The sequence below is a fragment of the Salvelinus alpinus genome, chromosome 2 (genome assembly GCF_045679555.1).
Source record: "Salvelinus alpinus chromosome 2, SLU_Salpinus.1, whole genome shotgun sequence".
Taxonomy (NCBI): Eukaryota; Metazoa; Chordata; class Actinopteri; order Salmoniformes; family Salmonidae; genus Salvelinus; species Salvelinus alpinus.
The window spans coordinates 65,009,369-65,029,652 of record NC_092087.1 but is presented as its reverse complement, the minus strand read 5'-3'; positions in this window follow the sequence as shown (position 1 = coordinate 65,029,652).

Genomic DNA, 20,284 nt, shown 5'->3' with positions numbered 1-20,284 from the left:
TGACTGTTGTATTACAGTTGTGGCGTGCTTTCTGTTACGATACATGCACGATATACAGTACGATATGCACACGCATATGTCGTGAAATCGAAAGGGGTATACCTAGTCAGTTGCATAACGGAATGCATTCAACGAAGTGTGTCTTCGGTATTTAACCAAACCCGTCTGAATCAGAGAGGTGCGAGGGGATGCCTTAATCAATAACCATGTCATCGGCGCCCGGGGAGCAGTTGTTGTTGGGGGTTAACTGCCTTGCTCAAGGGCAGAAAGGCATATATATATATACTTTTTTATTTATTTTTACAATAGCCACAACATATGGGGGCCTTCCACTAGCCTACGCAGCATCATCTGGATAGGTGTGCAACAAAAGTTCAACATTCACCTTCTGTTACCATTTCTGTCAAGCCGTCTAGGCATACAGTTTGACGCATACATTCGATAAATCCCACGAACTGCAACGCAATGCTCCAAGGCAAACGTAAATGCAATTCTGCTGTACCAAAATGCAATGGCGCTGTCGGTGTGTTCGAATACGTTCTGTGTGGTCCACACAGTACGCTGGATTGATTTATCGAACGTATGCATCAAACTGTAAGTGCATTGGTGTAAAGTAATTCATAAAAAATACTTGAAAGTACTACTTAAGGAGTTTTTGGGGATATCTGTACTCTACTATTTATATTTTTGACAACTTTTACTTCACTACATACCTAAAGAAAATGATATACTTTTTACTCCATACATTTTTCCTGACACCCAAAAGTACTCGTTACATGTTGAATGCTTAGCAGGACAGGAAAATGGTCTAATTCACACACTTACCAAGAACATCCCTGGTCATCCATACTGCCTCTGATCTGTCAGACTCACTAAACACAGGATTCATTTGTAAATGATGTCTGAGTGTTGGAGCGTGCCTGCCCCTGGCTATACATACATTTAAAAAACAAGAAAATGGTGCTGTCTGGTTTGCTTAATATAAGGAATTTGAAATGATTTATACTTTTAGTTTTGGTGCTTAAGTATATTTTACCAATTACATTTACTTTTGATACTTAAGTATATTTTAAATAAAATACTTTTAACCTCTTTGATACTTTTAAACATTTACTCAAGTAGGATTTTACTGGGTTACTTTCCCTTTCACTTGAGTGTTGAATAATGTCGCCGAAAGAGATGGCTGTCGTTTTACGATCCTGTAAACAATTGTGCTATTGTGTATGTTTTTTCGTGTTATTTGTAACTTATCTTGTACATAAGGTTTCTGCCACTGTGTCTTATGACTGAAAATAGCTTCTTGATATCAGGGCAGCGATTAGTCACCCCGTACTGGAGGAATTTTTCTTCAACGAGTCGGACGGGAAGGATTTACTTCGGACACCAGACAGGGCCCTCATCCCCATCATTCTCAGGAGGAAAAGATGGAGATATCGTGTACGACGGTCCGGGTGCCTTGTAAGGATCCATCACCGAGAGGGTAATCTACCTTTACCATCGGTCCTATTAGCCAACGTACAATCAATCGATTATAAAATAGACGAACTACGAGCACATATATCCTACCAAAGGGACATTAAAAACTGTAATATCTTATGATTCACCAAGTCGTGGCTAAACGACGACATGATTAACATACGGCTGGTGTGTTTTAAGCTTTTTTGGCAGGATAGAACAGCGGCCTCTGGTAAGACAAGGTGATATGTATATTTGTAAACTACAGCTGGTGCACAAAATCTACGTAAGTCTCAAGGTTTTGCTCGCCTGAGGTAGAGTATCTCATGATAAGCTGTAGACCACACTATCTACCAAGAGAGTTTTCATCACTAGAGACATTACCTCTCTCATCGTCACTTTACCTCCACTGTATTCACATCCTACCATACCCTTGTCTGTACATTATGCCTTGAATCTATTCTTCCGTGCCCAGAAACCTGCTCCTTTTACTCTCTGTTCCGAAGGAATGAGCGTTACACCTGGGCGGTGTGTCACAGCATCATCGGACTGAGCTTGTTGTCAATGCAGGCAATCTCAATGCTGTGCATTACAGGGAAGACATCCTCCTCCCTCATGTGGTACCCTTCCTGCAGGCTCATCCTGACATGACAATGCCATCAGCCATACTGCCCGTTCTGTGCATGATTTCCTGCAAGACAGGAATGTCAGTGTTCTGCCATGGCCAGCAAAGAGCCCGGATCTCAATCTCATTAAGAACGTCTGGAACCTGTTGGATCGGAGGGTGAGGGCTAGGGCCATTCCCCCCAGAAATGTCTGGTGCAGTCCATGAGAAGGAGATGCACTGCAGTACTTAAAGCAGCTGGTAGCCACACCAGATACTGACTGTTACTTTTGACCCCCCCCTTTGTTCAGGGATACATTATTCAATTTCTGTCAGTCACATATCTGTGGAACTTGTTCAGTTTTTGTCTCAGTTGTTGAATCTTGTTATGTTCATACAAATATTTACACTGCTGCTACTCTCTGTTTATCATACTGTATATGCATAGTCACTTTAACTATACATTCATGTACATACTACCTCAATTAGCTCAACCAACCAGTGCCCCTGCACATTGGCTAACCGGGCTATCTGCATTGTTTCCCACCACCCACCCGCCAACCCCTCTTTTACGCTACTGCTACTCTCTGTTTATCATATATGCATAGTCACTTTAACCTTATATACATGTACATACTACCTCAATCAGCCCGACTAACCGGTGTCTGTATGTAGCCTCGCTAATTTTATAGCCTCGCTACTGTATATAGCTTCGCTACTGCTATTTTTCACTGTCTTTTTACTGTGGTTTTTATTTCTTTACTTACCTATTGTTCACCTAGTACCTTTTTTGCACTGTTGGTTAGAGCCTGTAAGTAAGCATTTCATTGTAAGGTCTACATCTATTGTATTCAGCACATGTGACAAATAAACTTTGATTTGATTTGATGTTAAGTTTGCTGAAAATAATGGACAGTAATAATAATAATAATGGACAGTGAGAGGACGTTTCTTTTTTTGCTGAGTTTATAAGTGAATTTGTCCCAATACTTTTGGTCCACTAAAATGGTGGACCAAAAGTAATGTATAAAATGTACTAAAAGTGCTAGAACTTCTAACGGGTTCACCCGATATGGATGAAAATACTCTAAAACTAAAGCTGACAGTATGCACTTTACCTTTATAGTCATTGTTTGATTTCATATCCAAACTTTTGGAGTATAGAGCCAAAAGATGAAAAAATAAGAAAAAATGTCCCAATAACGGCGGGCACTGTACAGTATGCAAACATTTTTGTTAGAAAGAATATTATGTTTCCCATGATGCAATTATGCTGAATGTAAAAATTGTCTCAAAAATTGTCCAGCTCTTAACTGGAGCCTGATTGCTACATAAGGAAAATAATCCAGCAGCAACAGGAAATGTGAATTATTATGTGGATTAAAATTAATAGCATTTTTGTAGGGGTTGATACAGTTTTTTGTAAGGGAAAATCGATTCTGAAATTTCAAAGTGGAAATGACAAACTTCAGAAGCCTTTGTAAACCTCAAATACACTACAAGTTTTAAATTTTCTGCATTGCAGGAATGTTCTCCTGCAATATGGTCATCAAATCTCTCCCCTACTCCCAGTTGTATCACAGGATTATGCAATGAAATAATCGAATGAGTCTACAAAGTTGACTTTTTATCCTTTAAAAAAAACTGTTTTTGCCAACTCTTCTATTTATTTTATATACCATACAGTAAGGGGTAACAATTTATTTGGATAGTCCCAAGTATATGATTTGTAGATGTTCAATAACATAATAACAATAACAGTGCCATCCATTTTGTTACCAAAGCCCCTTATACCACCCACCACTGCGACCTGTATGCTCTAGTCTGCTGGCCCTCGCAACATACTCGTCGCCAGACTCACTGGCTCCAGGTCATCTATAAGTCTATGCTAGGTAAAGCTCCGCCTTATCTCAGCTCACTGGTCACGATAACAACACCCACCCGTAGCACGCGCTCCAGCAGGTATATCTGACTAGTCATCCCCAAAGCCAACACCTCCTTTGGCCGCCTTTCCTTCCAGTTCTCTGCTGCCAGTGACTGGAACGAATTGCAAAAATCGCTGAAGCAGGAAACTTATATTTCCCTCACTAACATTAAACATCAGCTATCTGAGCAGCTAACCGATCGCTGCAGCTGTACATAGTCCATCTGTAAGTAGCCCACCCAATCTACCTACCTCATCCCCATATTGTTTTTATTTACTTTGCTGCTCTTTTGCACACCAGCATCTCTACTTTCACATCATCATCTGCTCATTTATCACTCCAGTGTTAATTTGCTAAATTGTAATTACTTCGCTACTATGGCCTATTTATTGCCTACCTCCTCACGCCATTTGCACACACTGTATATACACTTTCTTTTTTTCTATTGTGTTATTGACTGTGCGCTTGTATATTCCATGTGTAACTCTGTGTTGTTGTTTGTGTCGCACTGCTTTGCTTTATCTTGGCCAGGTCGCAGTTGTTAATGAGAACTTGTTCTCAACTAGCTTACCTGGTTAAATAAAGGTGAAATAAAAAAAATAAAAATAAAAATCTCAACTAACTATACACTAACCCTAGCCTTAATCTTAACCCTAACCCTTACCCTAACTGTTAAAAAGGCCAGATCTGATTTAGCAGTTTCAGGCTGCCTTTTCTAGGAGTTTGTTGTATTTTCCTAACACCCCTTATTTTCACCATAGTGGTAACTACAAGTCATCCCCACTTTCTCAGCCAATCACGGTTTAGCTATTTGAGAATTGGCCCTTAGTATTTTTCATGATCCCTAGTCTCCTATCCCAGTAGGCCCATAACTTCTGATAGTCCTAACATCCCCTAGCTGTAAACCCAGTGAGGCCCCAAGTCACTAGCTCTGGGCACTCAGTCTCTCCTGGGTCCTTGTTGAGCTCTGCTGCTGCAGCTTTGTGTTCTCCAGTCCTGAGATCCTCCTCGAGCTCTGCCACTGTGGCCCTGCAGTCTTCAGTTCCAGTGTCCTCCACTGACACTGTGTCGGGGGTCAAGATGACTCTTGCTCCTTTTCTAAGGGTCTCATCTGCCCTCACTGCCGAGGTTCTCCTGTTGCCCGTTTCTGGGCAGAGGGGGTGGCTGCCGTCAGATCTACCACTGCATCCTGTTCGCGCCCCTCATTCAGAATGCACAGCCTGCACTGGTCTCGGCTTCATCACGCAGCCAGGTTTGGTGACCTCAGTCACCTTTCTATTGGCGTGGCCAGATACACCAAAGATCAAATCATGTTTGGCCAGATGCCTATGCCCGACGTTTCTGACTGGATTGCCAGACACACTCAAGGACTTTTCCTGGTCTGGCTCCTTCACAGCTCTGCCTCCGTCCTGGTGGATGAACACACAGTAGTGGCCTTATGTCATTCTCTTTAAGTTAAAGCCTTTTGTTAGAGTTCACATTTACACAGTAAATGTGGGGGTGGCTGTTAAAAAGGCCAGATCTGATCAAATCAAATCAAATTATATTGGTCACATACACATGGTTAGCAGATGTTATTGCGAGTGTAGCGAAATGCTTGTGCTTCTAGTTACGACAGTGCAGCAATATCTAACAAGTAATATCTAACAATTCCACAACAAAAGCTAATACACACACATCTAAGTAAAGGAATGGAATAAGAATGTACAAATATATGGATGAGCAATGTCAGAGCGGCGTAGGCTAAGATGCAATAGATATTATAGAATACAGTATATACATATGAGATGAGTAATGCAGATATGTAAACATTGTTAAAGTGGCATTATTAAAGTGACTAGTGTTCCATTTATTAAAGTGGCCAAGGATTTCAAGTCTGTACTAGGGAGCAGCCTCTCTGTGCTAGTGATTGCTGTTTAACAGTCTGATGGCCTTGAGACAGAAGCTGTTTTTCAGTCTCTCGGTCCCAGCTTTGATCCACCTGTACTGCCTTCGCCTTCTGGATGATAGCAAGGTGAACAGGCAGTGGCTCGGGTGGTTGTTGTCCTTGATGATCTTTTTGGCCTTCCTGTGACATTGAGTGTTGTAGGTGTCCTGGAGGGCAGGTAGTTTGCTCCCCCTGTCACACCCTGATCTGTTTCACCTGTCTTTGTGCTTGTCTCCACCCCCTCCAGGTGACGCCCATCTTCCCCATTATCCCCAATGTATTTATACCTGTGTTCTCTGTTTGTCTGTTGCCAGTTCATTTTGTTTCGTCAAGCCTACCAGCGTTTTTCCAGTGCACCTGTCTTTGTCTAGTTCCTGTTTTGTAGTTTTCCCGGTTTTGACCATTCTGCCTGCCCTGACCCTGAGCCTGCTTGCCGTTCTGTACCTTGTCACACCACCCTGGATTACTGACCTTTGCCTGCCCTGACCCTGAGCCTGCCTGCCATTCTGTACCTTTCGAACTCTGCTCTGGATTACTGACCTCTGCCTGCCGTTGACCTGTCGTTTGCCTTACCCCTGTTTTTGTAATAAACTTGTGTTACTTCGAAACTGTCTGCATCTGGGTCTTCTCCTGAGCCTTGACAGTACGAACTGGCCATGACGGACTCAGCAGACATGGACCAGCTCCGCAACGCCGTCTCCTCCCAAGGAGCCATCATTAGAAGGCACAAGGAGTTGCTTCCTGGTCTTATGGAAGGGTTCCAGAGCTTGCACAAACGCCATGACTGCGCGTTGTCTGTCAGGCAGCCTACCACGACGGTCACACCCAGCCCCAAAGTATCCTGGCTGGCCTCCCCGGTTTCCCGAGAACCCTGCTTACCTCACCCGGAACACTTCGCTGGAGAGTCGGGAACCTGTCGGGCATTTCTCGCGAAGTGTTCTCTCATCATCGAGCTGCAGCCCTCCTCCTTGCCTCTTGAAGTTAGCGTTCCTCATCACTATGGGCTACGGCCATGTGAGAACAACAGTCGGCCGTATGCTTCAGTCTGGAGGAGTTTGTGGCGGAACTGAATAAGGTTTTCGATTCTCCATTGTCCGGGAGAGAGGCTGCCCAGAAGTTACTGCAGCTTCTGCAAGACTCCCGCTCTGTGGCAGACAATGTGGTGGATTTCCGCACGTTGGCAGCTGAGAGTGCCTGGAACCCGTAATCGCTGTTCGACACGTTCCTAAACGGATTATCGGAGGAAGTGAAGTACGAGCTAGCAGCCCGGGATCTACCAACGGATCTCGACTCATTCATTGCCTTGACCATCCGGATCAATGGGCGGCTACGGGATCGAGTGTATATCAAGATACACCAGGCTGGGGGTATACTTCTTACAGCACCTGCAGTGGTAAAGATCATCATGTCTCTCCTCGGTGGGTGCATAATTCTCACAAGAAGTAAGGTCCAGCTGAATAATGGAAAAGCTTGAAGACACCATGACAGAGGAACCAAAGAGAGAGAGAGACTAGATTCCACTGTAGACATACAGATGGGTTGGGTTTGGGAGCTACTTGTTTTATTGGTTAATGCATCATATGAAAAATGATAGATGTTAGGGTAATTGTGCTCTAAACAACATGTTGAAGGCATTAATGTGAAAGCATATACAGTGTTGAATTGCTTCAAGATATAATGTTGATTAGGGATATGCACATGCCTATCAGTTGAAATGGAGGAGATGGGAAACAAAGTGAAAATGGCATGACTTGGGAACACCTCTCAGAACCTGGGGCCGAAAGGGGAAGACTGGGTGGAATCATGAGGAAGCTTTTTAGGGCTTTTATTTTTGTGGAGTCCAGCAGAGAAGTATCCTGGAAGCATAGAGTCAGGTGAAGAGAGAGTGGGAATTGTCATGGTCTCAGATTTCGGTTTTCATTAATATATTTATGCATAACATATCACATTGTCAATACTGTTATGTTTTTTTTTTTTTGCTTTCCAACTCTTATGCTAAGGAACCAGAAGGAGAGGGGGTCGCCAGCTTCAGCTGGAATGTTAGTTGTTGTGTGATGAGTGATGGAAATAAGAGGGTGTATGGTGTAATCATAGAACAGAAGCCATAAGTCTCTAAGTTTGAATGCCTCACAGAAAGAAGGCAGAAACCTGAACCAGGACAAGAGGTTCCACTTCTGGTGATCCAAGGTGACCAGGTCCGAGTGTTCCAGAAGAATGCAATGAGTCAAGGAGGGAGGGTCCCTACAAGGCTCGAACAAAGTTAACTGCTGTCCAGGTGAAAGGAAGCAACACGTGGTACCATCTAAACCACTGTACCTAAGTCCTGTCGGAGAGGAGGAGACAACCACCAGGCCATGAAGACGCAGAGGATGCTGATACACCAGGTGGGTGTCCAAAGGGAACGGGAGCAGAGGAGATCGATGCGCCAGGCAGGGGCCAGGCAGGAGCCAGGAAGAAGCCGAAGAAGAGGTGGATCAAGGAGCATCTTCCAACAGCAAACAAACACTCTCTCCTGAATTTCCAGAGTCCGGGGATGGGGAGGAGTGACATGACTGTTGCTCCTGATGACATACCTACGCTGGCAGATACCCCTGACAGAGGTGCTGTCCAAGGGGACGGAGAAACGATAACAGGAGAATGGAAAGGAGACTTTCTTGTCATCAACTTCTCTGTCCTCACATGGTCTTTCTAACAGACAGTGAACCAGGACAGATGAAGAATGATAGAATAGCCTTGACAGCAACAGCAACAAACCTAGAAGAAATTGTAAAATCACCTCCCACTAGAAACTAGTACATCAACTAAGACAATGGCAAAACCACAAGAAAGTGGGTTGATGCAGAAAATCTGGACATCTGTTACCAACTGGGGTAGCCACAATGAAGAAACTACCCCAGAATCAAACATTGACCAAAAATGTAGAAAAGCAGTAAAGAATGACTTGTATAAGTGGGCTCAGTACACAACAGCTAAACATAGGATGGACAATTGCATTTTGTGTAGCAAAATCACCTTTGTCTGATCTTTTAATAGTACCTGAACTTGCATCATTTGAAGAATGTGTTAAATGGAAAATGTTCAATGTATTCAGAGAAAATACTACATTCCTTTGTGTAACATAGAATGCAGGTTGGCATTAGGTAGCACTAAAGGCAGAAGTGAATTAAACAAAAATATGTTGGGAGAACATGAATGTGCAACATATGACATAAGAACTGAAATAAATAGTCCTCATAATGATAGGTTTACTATTGTAAAAAGTAAATATGAATGTTTCTACCGCTATGGAGATAATGGGATAGATGTGGGAAACACTACAGTTAATTGTTAAACTATTTGGGTGTTGGAATCTGCAGGGGTTCGTAAATTTGATGAGAAAGGTTTGATTACAAATAGAAAAGGTTTGTGTGGTCACATAACTCAGGTTGCACCATCTCTCACTATGTTGAAGAATCAAGACAGAAGCATTGCTGATAGTTTCTGGATGTGTGGGATAAACAAACTATTGAATGTTTTACCTGAAGGTTGGACTGGTCTTTGTGCTTTGGTTAGAGCCTCTTCTATTTGTATGTATGTAGTTGATGTTCATTTTGCCTCCATCCTCTTGGTGTTCATTAAGTGTTAGTTTGAGGGACTAATTAGTCCCAGAGGAGGGTATTATGTGGGAGCTAAGCATTAAATATAAATAGGTGTAATTGCCATGCTGAAGTAGCAAGGACATGCACATTAAGAGAAGATGACACCCAGGCCATACTCTATTTCTGAAAGGGTAACATGCCAAAGAGTACATTAACCAAGGTCATGCGTACATTTATGACAGCTGGACATAGCAAAATGACTGATGACCAACAGGTAATAATGCATGCATTATTTTTAGGACGTGAAAATGGTCCCGCCACCATTATAACCTATACAGCTGTCAGATGTGGGCGTTAACAAGCAAGCTCTGAGATGAAAAGATAATGATGGAGAAAGGTCAAGGGAAGCTATTTTCATATAGAGGGGACTCTATACTTTATGTAAAGACAGAATCCTATAAAGGCAGGACTCTGTAATATGAGAATTTAGTCTCTTTCCATGGAGGGGCTCAGCTCTGTTACGTTTGTGATAGGGTCCTTCCATGGAAGGGCTCGGCTTTGCTACTTTGTATTAAAGTCTATATTGAATTCACAAGTTCTTGTAAGAGTGTTATATTTCTGAGACAATTTTCCACGACACTACGAAGAATATAGATTTTATTTATTTTATTTCACCTTTATTTAACCAGGTAGGCCAGTTGAGAACAAGTTCTCATTTACAACAGCGACCTGGCCAAGATAAAGCAAAGCATTGCAACACAAACAACAACACAGAGTTACACATGGAATAAACAAACATACAGTCAATAACACAATAGAAAAGTCTATATACAGTGTGTGCAAATGAGGTAAGGCAATAAATAGGCCATAGTGACGAAATAATTACTATTTAGCAATTAAACACTGGAGGGATAGATGTGCAGAAGATGAATGTGCAAGTAGAGATACTGGGGTGCAAAGTAGCAAAAAATAAATAACAGTATGGGGATGAGGTAGTTGGATGGGCTATTTACAGATAGGCTATGTACAGGTGCAGTGATCTGTGAGCTGCTCTGACAGCTGGTGCTTAAAGTTAGAGAGGGAGATATGAGTCTCCAGCTTCAGTGATTTTTGCAATTTGTTCCAGTCATTGACAGCAGATAACTGGAAGGAAAGGCGGCCAAAGGAGGAATTGGCTTTAGGGGTGACCAGTGAAATATACCTGCTGGAGCGCGTGCTACGGGTGGGTGCTGCTATGGTGACCAGTGAGCTGAGATAAGGCGGGGCTTTACCTAGCAAAGACTTATAGATGACCTGGAGCCAGTGGGTTTGGCGACGAATATGAAGCAAGGGCCAGCCAACGAGAGTATACAGGTCGCAGTGGTGGGTAGTATGTGCTGCTTTGGTGACAAAACAGATGGCACTGGGATAGACTGCATCCAATTTGCTGAGTAGAGTGTTGGAGGCTATTTTGTAAATGACATCGCCAAAGTCAAGGATCGGTAGGATAGTCAGTTTTACGAGGGTATGTTTGGCAGCATGAGTGAAGGATGCTTTGTTGCGAAATAGGAAGCCGATTCTAGATTTCATTTTGGATTGGAGATGCTTAATGTGAGTCTGGAAGAAGAGTTTACAGTCTAACCAGACACCTAGGTATTTGTAGTTGTCCACATATTTTAAGTCAGAACCGTCCAGAGAAATGATGTTGGACAGGCAGGCAGGTGCGGGCAGCGATCGGTTGAAGAGCATGCATTTAGTTTTACTTGCATTTAAGAACAGTTGGAGGCAACGGAAGGAGAGTTGTATGGCATTGAAGCTCGTCTGGAGGTTAGTTAACACAGTGTCCAAAGAAGGGCCAGAAGTATACAGAATGGTGTCGTCTGCGTAGAGGTGGATCAGAGAATCACCAGCAGCAAGAGCGACATCGTTGATGTATACAGAGAAAAGAGTCTTGAACCCTGTGGCACCCCCACATAGACTGCCAGAGGTCCGGACAACAGGCCCTCCGATTTGACACACTGAACTCTGTCTGAGAAGTAATTGGTGAACCAGGTGAGGCAGTTGTCGTGTCTTTGGCTATGCCGGATTAAGTGATATGACATGCTATTCTATAAAATCCTTTCTCTGTAATTAATATTACCTAATTGAGCTAATCATGTAAATGTAGTTGACTAGAAAGTCGGGGCACCACGAAATAATATTTATAGAGCTGTTATCTTCCGAATAAACTCTTAACTTCTTGCAACTATAGGGGGTGCTGTTCCGCATTAGCATATTTGGGTCTCCAAATTAAACTGCCTCGTGCTAAATTCTTGATCGTACAATATGCATATTATTGTTATTATTGGATAGAAAACACCTTCTAGTTTCTATAGAAGTTGGAATTTTGTCTCTGAGTGGTACAGAACAATATCTACAGCACTTTTCATGACAGGGGTCAGATTTCAGAAATTTTTACCCCTGATCTGGAGTCTGTTTTTAAGGCGACAGTGAATGCTATGAAGAAACCGACACTGCCTACGTCTTCCTCTGGGTGTCTGTACGTCATCACGTTTTGAATGGAGTCTATTGCACAATCCCAGCCATTATAAAACCACAAAATGTATAGGGACCGCCCTTTCTCGTCGCGCGCCTGAAGCGTGAAGGACATCGGACTTGCCTCATTCCAAATCCTTGTCTAACCAGCAATATTTCTCCGGTCATGTTTTCAGTCGTTATAGTTGTTAAAAACATCATAATGTAGTTAATTTGAACCGTTTTATAGCAATTTATATCCGTTTAGTGCGATTTTGAGGAATTTCTTTGTTGTGCACTCTGAAACTTTGGACACGTTTTGGGGTCCCGTTCGATCGTTAGTGGATATTTCGAAGGACAGAGGACATCTATCGACCAAAAGACGTTTATAACATAGAAAGGATACATTGCCCAAGAATATGATGGAAGAACAGCTCAAAGTAAGCAATATTTAATATGATAAATCGTTGTTCTGTCGAAATATTTTAAACGCATATTTCGCCATTTTGTTTGGTATAGCTTCACTTGGCGAACCCTGTATTGAAAAGTAAGGATAATTTTAAAAATGTAAATCAGCGGTTGCATTAAGAACTAATTTGTCTTTCGATTCCTGTCAACCCTGTATTTTTTAGTCAAGTATATGATTAGCTTTTGATTAAACTAGATCACTCTGAAAGCTGACGTTCCTCATTTTGAGGCTTGAGTTGTGACTATTTCCATTGTATAACCACGGTTTTGTATGGCTAAATATGCACCTTTTCGAACAAACTGTATATGTATGTTGTAAAATGATGTTACAGGAGTGTCATCGGAAGAATTCTGAGAAGGTTAGTGAAAAAATTAATATATTTTGGCGGTGATTACGTTATAGCGCTCTTTGGCTGGAATCGATGCTCTGGTAACGTTTGCACATGTGGTATGCTAACTTATCGATTTATTGTGTTTTCGCTGAAAAACGCTTAGAAAATCTGAAATATGGTCTGAAATCACAAGAACTGGGTCTTTCCATTGCTATGCTTTGTCTATTTTTATGAAATGTTTTATGATGAGTAAATTGGTCATACACGTTGCTCTATCTAGTAATTCTAGTCGATTTGTGATGGTCGGTGCAATTGTAAACTGTGATTTCTACCTGAAATATGCACTTTTTTCTAACAAAAACTATCCTATACCATGAATATGTTATCAGACTGTCATCTGATGTTTTTTTTTATAGGTTATTGGCTATCAATATCTTAGTTGAGCCGAATTGGTGATAGCACCTGAAGGAGTAAGAAACTGATGGAGTTAGAATAGTGGTGTATTTTGCTAACGTGTTTAGCTAATAGATTTACATATTTTGTCTTCCCTGTAAAACATTTTAAAAATCTGAAATGGTGGCTTTATTCACAAGATCTGTATCTTTCATCTGGTGTCTTGGACTTGTGATTTAATGATATTTAGATGCTACTATCTACTTGTGAAGCTATGCTAGCTATGCTAATCAGTGTGTGGGGGGGGGTGGGGGGTGATCCCGGACCCGGGGTAGAGGCTCGTGAAAGGTTAAAGACCTAGTAATATTTTACATCAATAGCAGTCAATATTAATCGTCACCTTATTTCAGTCTCATCTGAAAGTTGTAAATTCTTGGTTATCTTCACGAACCCTGGCTAACAAGTTGAATCAGCAATACAAAATTGGGTTTAATTATTTATTTACTAAATACCTAACTAATCACACAGAATTACATATACACAGAATTAATCATACCTTGATTACAAATTATGGCATAAAGGAAAACGTCCCTAGCGGACGGAACAGATATGACAGCTGGTTACACAAAGAAAAGGGGCTGGGTTTGAGTGAGAGCGGGAAGACTGAAAAACAAAGGGAGAAGCTGTACCGGCTTTCGTCGGTGGAAGGAGAGGAGGACCAATGCGCAGCGTGGTACGTATCCATATTTATTTGAATACTTTTCAATTTAGAACAAAACAATAAACAGACGAAAACCCAACGAAGCTTACAGTCAATCACCCACAAAACACACTACAAAACAGGCTACCTAAATATGGTTCCCAATCAGAGACAATGCAAAACACCTGTCTCTGATTGAGAACCATATCAGGCCAAATACAGAAATAGACAAACCAGACATACAACATAGAATGCCCACACAGATCACACCCTGACCAACCAAAACATAAAACATACAAAGCAAACTCTGGTCAGGGCGTGACAGTACCCCCCCCCCCCAAAGGTGCGGACTCCGACCGCAAAACCTGAACCTATAGGGGAGGGTCTGGGTGGGCATCTATCCGCGGTGGCGGCTCTGGCGCTGGACGTGGCCCCCACTCCACCATAGTCAATCCCCACTTCCGTGGCCTCCTAGGAACGGCGACCCTCCTAAATGACCCCACTGGACTGAAGGGCGCCTCTGGACTGGCGGGCGGCTCTAGCGGCTCCTGACTGACGGACGGCTCTAGCGGCACAGAACAGACGGGCGGCTCTGACGGCTCTGGACAGACGGGCGGCTCAGGCGGCGCTGGACAGACGGGCAGGTCAGGCGGCACTGTACAGACGGGCAGCTCAGGCTTGCCGACGCGCACTGTAGGCCTGGTGCGTGGTGCCGGAACTGGTGGTACCGGGCTGGGGACACGCACCTCAAGGCTAGTGCGGGAAGCAGGAACAGGGCATACTGGACCCTGGAGGCGCACAGTCGGCCTGGTGCGTGGTGCCGGAACTGGTGGTACCGGACTGGGGACACGCACCACTGGGCGAGTGCAGGGAGCCGGAACAGGGCATACTGGACCCTGGAGGCGCACAGTAGGCCTGGTGTGTGGTGCCGGAACTGGTGGTACCGGACTGGGGACACGCATGACTGGGCGAGTGCGGGGAGGAGGAACAGGGCGTACCTCCAACGCAAAACACCTGTCTCTGATTGAGAACCATATCAGGCCAAACACAGAAATAGACAAACCAGACATACAACATAGAATGCCCACACAGATCACACCCTGACCAACCAAAACATAAAACATACAAAGCAAACTCTGGTCAGGGCGTGACAGAAGCGATGTCTCTATTGTAAATACAGGATCTTATGCATTCTAAATTACAGCCCATTTGGAAAAGGAAAATGTAATGAATATTTACTCTGAGCTGCGCTTCAATAGGTTGGTGGTAGATGGAAGGCCGAGTTGCCCAAGAGTTCTTCCATCCTTTGAAGAGCGTCTCTGGTGGTAAACTGTAACTGTTTTAGTAACGTCGTTGTGTGGTAGACGGTATACTCTGTCTGTCCTTTCCCAGACCACGCTTGGCGGCTGGAGTGAATCAGAGTTCAAAGTTCATACCCCGTTGCCATGCTTATATGCTCATGCTATATTCTGGCTGGTATTGTCGAAATTCATCATATTCGACGTGTCGATCGTCCTCTTCACGTGGGAATTCAATGCTAATTTCGTTAGGTAGCTGAGATTGGCTTTGCTCTGTAGGTGTCACCTGTCCTTCTAACGTCAAGGCCGTCGCCTTAATGTCCCCGGAACAGGAGGTTACATTTTCGTCAAGGGCTTATATAGTGGAGGGAGATGGGCGTGTTTCACAGTCTGCAGCCCATGTCTCTTCACAGGGGCGGGCCACTGATTGAGCAGAGCCCTAACCTTATGAAAACCCAAATCTCTCATTTGGAAGCTAAAATTACATTTAATCTCTTCACCAATCATTTTATATTTAAACATTTGAATTGCACAACAATTCCATGTGAATCTGATAACTATAATGTGTAGACTTTCCACTGTACAGTTTATGTCATCCGATCATTGATGAGAATGTCTCAGATGACAACCGAACTGACATCATATTCATTAAGTACCAACGCATATGTTCAACTGGTTGGATTACCAAAATATGGTTCATTTCCCCCACCTTCTGATATTCCCAGAATCTCTATGTTAACTTCTCTGCGCTACGGATCCCTTTTACGGGATCACTTTCCTAAACAACCGCTAGAATTGCAGGGCGCCAAATGCATAAATATTACTAAAAATATTTATAATCATGCAATGATGCAATACCAAAACACAGCTTAGCTTGTTGTTAATCCACCTATCGTGTCAGATTTTGAAAATATATTTTACAGCGAAAGAAATCCAAGCTTTTGTGAGTGTAGCTTTCAATGCTACAACAGCTAGCCCCAAATTAGCATGGTCACGAAAGTAAGAAAAGCAATAAAATGAATTGCTTACTTTTGATAATTTTCGGATGTTTCCACTCACGAGACTCCCAGTTACACAACAAATCTTCTTTTTGTTCGATAAATATTACTTTTATCACAAAAAAACGCCATTTGGGTTGCGCATTATGTTGAGAAAACAAAAGCCGTGTTCCGTTCGACAAAATCCAAAAAGTATCCGTAACAGACAATATTTTGACAGTTTTGGAAACTTTGGAGTGTTTTCTATCCTAATCTGTAAATTATATGCATATTCTACGATCTGGGCCAGAGAAAACGTCCGTTTACGTTGGGCACGTTATTTTAAAAAATATATATAAATCTGACCCCTAGCGCTAAGAAGTTAACTTTTTTTTTTTTAAATAACGTTCCGAAGGTAAACGGACATTTTCTCTGGCCCAGATCGTAGAATATGCATATAATTTACAGATTAGGATAGAAAACACTCCAAAGTTTCCAAAACTGTCAAAATATTGTCTGTGAGTATAACAATACTTATTCTGCAGGTGAAAACCTGAGAAAATCTAACCCGGAAGTGATATATATATTTTTTTATCTGTGTTTCCTGGCCCGTCTATCCTCCATTTAAAGGGGTATCAACCAGATTTCCAATGGCTTCCTCAGGCTGTGACCAGGCTTTAGACATAGTTTCAGGCTTTTATTTTGAAAAATGAGCGAGATGTTTCAAAAGTAGTCAGTTGTCCTCTGAATGTTTCCTGCACGCGAGAGAGGGGCTCGCCATTTTCCTTTTCTCTCTTAAAGAATAGGTTATGGTCCGGTTGAAATATTATCGATTATGTTTGTTAAAAACAACCTGAAGATTGATTGTAAAAAACATTTGACATGTTTCTACGACCATTACGGATACTTTTTGGAATTTGTCGAACGGAACAAGGCTTTGGTTTTCTCAACATAATGCGCAACCCAAATGGTGTTTTTTTTTGTGATAAAAGTAATATTTATCGAACAAAAATAACATTTGTTGTGTAACTGAGAGTCTCGTGAGTGCAAACATCCGAAGATTATCAAAGGTAAGCGATTAATTTTATTGCTTTTCTTACTTTCGTGATCAAGCTAACCAAGCTAATATAAGGCTAACTGTTCTAGCATTGATTGCTACACTCACAAAAGCTTGGATTTCTTTCGCTGTAAAGTATATTTTCAAAATCTGACACAATAGGTGGATTAACAACAAGCTAAGCTGTGTTTTGGTATATTTCACTTGTGATTGCATGATTATAAATATTTTTTGTAATATTTTTTAATCTGATACGTTTGGGAATTTTCCTCTTCCTTTCAGGACCGGAACGAGGACGTAGTTTTCTCAACATAACGCGCAACCCAAATGGCGTTTTTTTGTTATAAAAGTAATATTTATCGATCAAAAAGAACATTTATTGTGTAACTGGGAGTCTCGTGAGTGCAAACATCTGAAGATTATCAAAGGTGCGCGATTAATTTTATTGCTTTTCTGACTTTCGTGACCATGCTAATTTGGGGCTAGCTGTTGTAGCATTGATTGATACACTCACAAAAGCTTAAATTTCTTTCGCTGTAAAGCATATTTTCAAAATCTGACACGGTAGGTGGATTAACAACAAGCTAAGCTGTGTTTTGGTATATTTCACTTGTGATTGCATGATTATAAATATTTTTTGTAATATTTATGCATTTGGTGCCCTGCAATTCTAGCGGTTGTTTAGGAAAGTGATCCCGTAAAAGGGATCCTTAGCGCAGTGAAGTTAACCAAGGGATTTTCAATAGTCACATCAGTAGGGTAGAGAGAGGGAAAAAGGGAAGAGGTATTTATGACTGTCATAAACCTACCCACAGGCCAGCCTAATGACACAGTCATTTGAGAAACCAAGGCTGTTGAATCTGCCGATAAGAATGTGGTGATATGCATCTGTTGGTCACAGATAACTTTTAAAAAAAAGTTGTGGCGTGAATCAGAAAACCAATCTGTATCTGGTGTTACCACCATTTGCCTCATGCAGCGCAACACATCAGGCTGTTGATTGTGGCCTGTTTTATGTTGTCCCACTCCTCTTCAATGGCTGTGTGAAGTTTCTGGATATTAGCGGGAACTGGAACACGCTGTAGTATACGTCAATCCAGAGGATTCCAAACATGCTCAATGGGTGACATTGAGTAGGCAGGCCATGGAAGAACTAGGACATTTTCAGCTTCCAGGAATTGTGTACAGATCCTTGTGAAATGGGGCTGTGCATTATCATGCTGAAATATGAGGTGAATGGCACAACAATGGGCCTCAGGATCTCCTCACGGTATCTCTGTGCATTCAAATTGACATTGACACAATGCAATTGTGTTTGTTTTCCGTAGTTTATGCCTACCCATACCATAACCCCACCTCCTCCACGGGGGAAACTCTGTTCACAACGTTGACATCAGCAAACCGCTCGCCCACACGACGTCATACACGTGGTCTGCGGTTGTGAGGCCGGTTGAACGTACTGCTAAATTCTCTAAATTAACATTCAGTTCTTTGGCAACAGCTCTGGTGGACATTCCTGCAGTCAGCATGCCAATTGCACACTCTGTGACAAAACTGCACATTTTAGACTGTTCTTCTATTGTCCCCAGCAGAAGGTGCACCTGTGTAATGATCATGCTGTTTAATCATCTTCTTGATATGCCACACCTGTCAGGTGGATGGATTATCCTGGCAAAGGAGAAATGCTCACTAACAGGGATCTAACAAATTTGTGCACAACATTTGAGAGAAATTAGTTTTTTGTGCACGTGGAACATTTCTGGGATAATTTATTTCAGCATGAAACATGGGACCAACACTTTACATGTTGCATTTATATTTTTGTACAGTGTAGTTTGTTTTTGGACGCTACAGACGAATTTGTGAAAAGACTTTCGGGATGTCTCATGGTCTGACAAACACAAACATCTAGCTCTGTCACCTTTCACCGCATATGTGGAAGTGTTACATAGGCAGATTCAGTGGATTGCGACACATCCAATGCAAAAAAAAACCCAGATATCTCTAGCTTAAACTGATGGATTTTTATGGGGATTTTTGTATCCTGCTAATTAGATTTCCGCGGGGGCGCGGACATCGACCTTAGGGTGCAGGTGAATACAGGTCTGTGTAGGTAGACAGCTAGGGGTAGCTGTTCAGCAGTCTTATGGCCTGGAAGTAGAAGCTGTCTCGGAACCTTCAGTTCCGAGACCTGATGGTCCGATGCTGTCCGGCAGATGGTAACATAGAGAACAGTCTCATTGAGTTGACAAAGATTTGTTTGTGACTGACACACACACTCTTTCTTTCTAGTGCCTGTCTGCTCATACCGGGGCTCCAGAGAAAAATCCCCATCTTTAAAAAAAAGTGAGACGACATGGTATGTCTCACCGGGCATTCTTACACCTGCCAGATCTACCATATCTTGCTCTTGCTCTGAGAGTGACCTTGAGGAGGAACCCGTCCAACTTGTTCGCAGTTCTTTTAGTGCCTTGGATAGAGAAGCATCGGATACCAAAGCTGTTGACTCTCTCTCTGTAAGAGCCTCACCTGAAAGAAAGACCATTGTTAGATCTTTTCAACAAACTATTGGTTCAATAACTATTGTTTTTACATTTTAGAAGCCTGCGACTCGCTATCAATTTGAACCTAAAACCTGTGATCATGAGAACAAGGGAGCATACTGGTAATGTTGTTTATTAACTTGATATTGCCTTTTTTATTGATACAATTCAAGGAAAGGACAAAATGACCATTCTTCATTTGTGTTGTTCTGCCCTACAGGTTCCAGTGGCCCCATGCAGGTCTGTTCCAGTGCAGTATAACAGGACTAGTATTTGAGATGGAGGGGGAGGGAGAGGTGCTCTATTGGACAGTCCCCTGGAACAGGAGGCTTCTAGCCCAGAGAGGCAAGAGGCCTGCAGGGCCCCTGTTTAAGTTTACATGTCCCCAAGGATCTGTCGGTCAGCTACACCTCCCACACTGTGAGCTCTATGATCGTGATTGGTGATTTGATAAAAGTCCTAAGACTTTACGACTGATTTGATTCTGAAGGAGCATGTGCTTTTCATTTACCTATCATCTGCATCAACATTGTT